The sequence below is a fragment of the Ornithorhynchus anatinus genome, chromosome X5 (assembly GCF_004115215.2).
Source record: "Ornithorhynchus anatinus isolate Pmale09 chromosome X5, mOrnAna1.pri.v4, whole genome shotgun sequence".
NCBI classification, from domain to species: Eukaryota; Metazoa; Chordata; class Mammalia; order Monotremata; family Ornithorhynchidae; genus Ornithorhynchus; species Ornithorhynchus anatinus.
This window is the reverse complement of record NC_041753.1, coordinates 53,405,483-53,411,460: the sequence shown is the minus strand read 5'-3', so window position 1 is coordinate 53,411,460 and position 5,978 is coordinate 53,405,483. Positions and strand designations below refer to the sequence as shown.

Genomic DNA, 5,978 nt, shown 5'->3' with positions numbered 1-5,978 from the left:
GCTGAGGAATTTTAAACCTCGGCTGTTATACTTTAAAACATAGAGGAACTTCATTTCAGCATTCCTCAAAAGAGGTAAGCATGGGTTGGGGGATTTTTTTTTTTTGTCTCTTCTCTTCCTTTCCCCATTACTCCTATTGTTCTCCTGTCAAGAGTAATCTGAGCAATTTGGCAGCCCAGAGTAATTGTCACCAAGGTGAGGTTGTCACCCCCTTTAGAAGAAAAGCAGTGAGAGAAGCGTGAGTAAGGGCTGGGAGTTTATGAGGCTTACATTCTTCAAAAGTTGTCTGGAGAATGTGGGAGCCCGGAACTAAAGGAATTATATCCACTAGTATTTCTCATTGACAAAACAGGGGAGAAGGGGAAGCCTGAAATAAAACACCATTTCTATAAACGAGGAACACTCTGATGGGGTAGCCTTGCGGAGCCTTGTGTGGAGCGCCAAAGATTTTGAAAGGCATACCAAGGCCCTGAGATTCTGTGGCAGATACATCTGTCCTTATTTCCCATTCATTACTGGGTTGTTTTTTTCCCACTTTTAATGTTGTGAGAGTAAAAGGGAAAGCTATACTTATATGGATTTCATTTTTATGGATGTAGCTATAGCTATTTTAATATTAGAAGACATACTAATTTTTTTAAATGACACTTTTCAGGATTAAAAAAATGGAGAGTTGGGTCAAGGGGGAAGAACTTCATCTAGTAGAGGATAAACATGTGGAATTAATTACCACAGGAAGATATGCCGACCAGAAATACTGGTAAGTTCAGGAGGGGTTTGGATCAATTGCTGGGCTAGAGATCCGTAATGGGTTCCTAGAGGGACAGTTAGGCACTGAGAGGAGAGACTCAACCAATGAGTGGTGTTTATTGAGCACTTGCTACGTGCAGAACTTGGGAGAGTACTATACAACAGAATTAGCAGACAAATTCCCCGCCCATAACGAGCTTACAGTCGAGAGAGAAAGAAAGCACAGTGCTCGGTGCTTGATAAATCCCATCATCAGTATTATCATTTAATCGTCCGTCTTACTTCTACTTGGGAGCAAAAGGATGTCAGACAATTTTCAGTTTTGTGATTTTTTTCCCAATCTATAAAACTTTCCATAGCCAAGGACCACCTTAAATCCGCAGAGCCAAGTGATTTTCCAGTTTTCATTTTCTGTATGGTAAGTTCCATATTTTCTGACAACATACCAGGTCTGCCTTCTGCCTCATTAATTAATGTCTCAGTCTTCCACTTGAATTTGTAATTGAAATCGATCCCAATTGAACTGCAGTCATACTTGTCCAGGTTTGGCCTACTAGTTATTCTTTTCTGTTTCTGTATGTGTGTACAACTGCTAATTACTGTTTCGATGCTGTTTCCTTTTCATCTTTTCTTCTCCATAATTGCTGCAATCTTCCAGAATTCTTCTTCCCATGTCCTTGGTGATCACTACAAACCAATCTCTCTTCTATTTTCCTTACTCGTTATTCATCACTCTCCTCAGTTTCACTGGACCTTCTGCTAGACAAAGTCTTTATGTTCTTGATTACTTCTATGCGGCCTCCTTTTCCCACTCCTCAACATACTGCGATACTCTTCAATAGCTTCATTCGTATGTATTTATTTCTACTCCCACATCTCTGCTGTACCTGCGTCTCAGAATTGCTTAAGATTGACGGCCAAATTTGTTCTCATCTTATGTGTTGTTTTAATTTTTCTTTCCTCAGTGACATTCATTACCTTGGGTGATTGGAGAAGTCTTTGGTCAGACTGTACTGTGGAAATGGACTCTCCAGTCACATCAATTCTATGTACAGTGTGCCTTATTTCAATTGAGAAATAGCCCGTTTCACCGTCCACGTCTTCATTTGGTGATTTCCATGTCTATTTATGGCCTTGCTGCTTTTTGAGAGAAATAATCCATTATGTACATATCTCCACTCCTGCAAGCTTTCAAACTGTCACCCCTTTCATTTCTTGTTTCTTTTCCAAAAGGACCGATACACTGCTCATCTTCCCTACCTTTCTCTCTTTTCCCATTTCAATTATCCAGGATAATTGTGTATGCCAAATTATTTGCGCTCATTCTGTGTTCCTCACAGAACGTTTATACCTCTTCATCATCATTTATTGCAGCTGGCTCGTATACTGCAATCAATTTCAGTGTACACTGTTTACCGGCGTGCAGCTTTAACATAACAAGTCTTCTGGAAATGATTTCGCATGATATGATGTCATCCACAGCTGTCTTCCTGACAATAAATTCCACACCTCCTACTTTTGCCCGTTGCTTCCCCGAGAAAGATTTGTGAGCCACCTTTCCACGTTACACTCTCTTCCTGAGTTCTCTTGGCCTCATTCACAACCAACACATGCAACTTTTCATATCCCCAATAAGCAGGTCAACCGGACCGTTAAGTCTTAATGTTCTTCCATTATTACGTGGACCAATATTCCTGGTCCAGTTCCTAGATGGATCATTAGCGGAGCATTTCTTAGCACTCCCCGCCCGTTTTTGATCCACAAGGGCAACAAGGTCAGGCAAGGCTATCCTGGACTTGGGGCCGTACCTCCAGTTGTAATTTCTTAACTGCCTTGGCCTCATGGTAGCCCGTGACTGGCTTTTGCTACCAACACATTGTGCGTCCAGTGCCCATTTCTCACTCCGGGCAGTTTAACCGGGCCCGTAGCCATTTTGCCGCTTCCTCTTTCACTTCCGCTGAACGCAGCCCAATAACAAAGGCACACCGGACGGCGAGGTAGGTCAGGTCCCACCGTTACCTGAGACACTCAAAATGGAGACCCTTCTTGGAGTAAGCCGCTCACCTACAGGGGAATTAATCCAGTCCACTGGAGATCTGAAAGCAGAGGGGGACTTGGGAACAATAGACAACATCCTTTTAAGTCACTAGCATAACGAGTGGACCCATCGTATGAAAAAGACTGAAAGCTCTTTGAGGGCAGGGATCATGTCTACCAACTGGATTGTATTCTCCTAAGCACTTCGTTCACCTCTCAAGGTCGCGACTGGAGAATTTCTAGCATTCTACCAAGTCTCGGCTACAGGAGGGAGAGTCAAGCAGAGGCATACCCATTCCACTCCTAGCTTGGCCAGTGGCTAGCGAGTGGAAGGCAATCTGCTACAAGTCAAAACTCACCCATGCTGGGCAGCGGCGGCACGGGAGAGAGTCGAAGGCGGAGACTCAAGTTGACCGCGTGGAAGGAGGCAATGGTAAACCACTTCCGGATTTTTACCAAGAAAACTGTACGGATAAACTACCAGAACGATTGCAGATGGAGAGTGGGGTGTTCTGGGAGAGATGTGTCCTTGGCGTCGCCATGGGTCGGAAACGACTCGACGGCATAAGACAAGCACTCCGTACAGTGCTCTGTGGAAAGTAAACCCTCACTGCTGATGGGGTTGCTGACCTCTTCCCAGTCTTCACAGGGATGATGCCACCAGAGAAGATTGCACTTGACTCTGGAAGGTTCTGAAGCTCCCATTTGATTGATAAGGATGGAAAAGTAAGGTTTGGAGTAGTGGGGCTTCCCAGAAGGCATTTACTTTTAAACTCTTTCTCAGGGATAAAACTTAAGACCCTGGAGGCTGGACCACCCAGCTGAATCTCAACTGCTTCTAAACCAAATGAGACTTTAGAGATTGAATGTGACTTCCTGAATTACACCAGGAAGCCAGCAGGTAGCCAGTTTTATCCTTAGGTCATTGGTGCCCTGAGAGTTGAGTTCACGCAACTGTTGGATTTTAAGATTAGCCCGAATAAGACTCTCACCTCCCAGTAGTATAATCTACTGTTCCAAAGGCCTCAGAAAAGGTCTCAACACCCAGGCAAGGGAAAAAAATGGTACAATCTAATGATTGGAAAAACCACTACGCAGCAGCCACCCGCAACCTCAGTTACCAAGGACTTGGGGCTTAGGGAGAGGATGGTCGGGGGGTGGAAGGAAGGGCAAAATTGCTTCTTCATTTGTCACTCATTCTTGCCTTTGGGTCAATTACTGATCAAACACCCCCCCCCCCCATTAAAATCTGCCAAACCCCAGCTCTCCATATCTTCAAAACCCTCCTGAAGACCCACCTCCTCAAACCAATCAATGATATTTAATAATAATAATAATAATGATAGTGGTATTTGTTAAGCGCTTACTACGTGCCAGACATTGTACAAAGCGCTGGGGTGGACACAAGCAAATCAAGTCGGACACAGTCCCTGCCCCATGTGGGGCTCACCGTCTCAATCCCCATTTTACAGATGAAGTAACTGAGGCACAAAGAAGTGACATGACCTGTCCAAGGTCACACAGCCGACAAGTGACGGAGGTGGGATTAAAACCATGACCTTCTGACTCCCAGGCTCATGCTCTGTCCACTACGCCAGAGTGCTTACTGTGAGCCAGAACACTATATTAAGCACTTGGGAGAGTGCAGTACAACAGAGTTGGTAGACACGTTCCCTGCCCAAAACAAGCTCCTCCAGGAGTCGTTCCTGATTAACGGCCACCTTCCCAGGTCACGTCCATCCAACAGCCACCCTTCGTGGTTACGTTTGTACATCCGCCCTTGGCTTTTGTACATTTCAATCCATGTTAATGTTTGTTTATGTATTCATCTATTTATGCTGTCAATATCCTGCTATCGGCAGGGATAGCACTGTTCTCTTCCCTGCTCACACTATTGGTAAATTATTTGTGTCTTCCTGCCTCCACCAATAGATTGCAAGTTCCTTGAAAACAGGGATTCTGTCTGCGGTTGTTATACACTCCCAAGACACCTAGTACAGTACTCTGCACAGAGTAGCTGCTCAATAAATGATAATATGAAAAGAATAATGATGGCATTTATTAAGCTTATACTCTGTGCCAAGTTCTGAGCTGGGGTAGATATTCATTCATTCAATAGTATTTATTGAGCGCTTACTATGTGCAGAGCACTGTACTAAGCGCTTGGAATGGACAAATTGGCAACAGATGGAGGCAGCCCTGCCCATTGACGGGCTTACAGTCTAATCGATATAATCAGGTTGGACCCAATCCCTGCCTCACATAAGGCTCACCATCTAAGCGGCGGACGGGAGGACAGATAACTTAATCCCTATTTCATAGATGAGGAAACTAAGGCACAGAGAACTTAAGTGATTTTGGCCAACATCACAGAGCAGCCGAACGTAAGAGCCAGAATTAGGACCCAGGTCTCCGGACTCCCAGGCCGGAGTTTTTCCACTAAGCCATGATACTATTGATTGATTTAGCAGCTTTGATGAGCACATTGTCTCTAACTGAATCATATCTGATTGCAACAGGATTAGAGAAGGAAACCTTTCTAGAGTGCCTGACTGACATCAGCCCTTTTAATGTTCTAATTATATAGCATCCGAGAAAAAACATATGATGGTTAATAGTTACAGCTCATGAGGGGAAAAGTTTACATTTTAATGCATTTTTATAAAGGTATGTTTTAGAGGGAGCGGAAAATACTCCCCATGAGAAATAACCTTTATGAATTATTTTGGAAAGCATGTTTTCTACACTTTTTTTTTTTACATAAAAGGAAAAAAGCCCTTTGCAGAAGCATCCCCCCACAGAAATGCCTGTAATTCACAGGTCTGGTTGAAAATAGGAACTGGACAGTGGCTACTGAACATTTAGATCTCGGGAAGCTGCATGACAGCGTCTCCGAAGACCTCATGGCAGGTGTTTTGGCGTGTGCTTAGTATCTGGTGCTTTTGGTATCTCCAGGGATCATCAGGGCAGGAATTAACATATTTGTCTAATAATAAATAAAGGGTGTTGCAGGGGGTCGTGAGAACAGATTTTTGACTCTTATCCCCTTCTGCACCTCCCACTTCTTTCTGATGTGATAATTCCTTGCACCCAAGGGATAAGTGGGAGTTCAGTAAAAATAGGCTGCAAATAAATATGAAAGTTTAGTCTCCTTCCAGCCCCCTAAGAAATATTGTTAATACAAATATTAG

General features: G+C 43.8%; 1 non-coding gene across 1 annotated transcript; it reads left to right on the top strand.

Moving 5' to 3' along the window:
- The first annotated feature begins 2,997 nt into the window (after window positions 1-2,997).
- On the top strand, window positions 2,998-3,136 carry LOC114808290. The gene has a single exon (XR_003756136.1). It is a non-coding gene; the product is annotated as a small nucleolar RNA SNORA7 (small nucleolar RNA).
- Window positions 3,137-5,978: the final 2,842 nt, after the last annotated feature.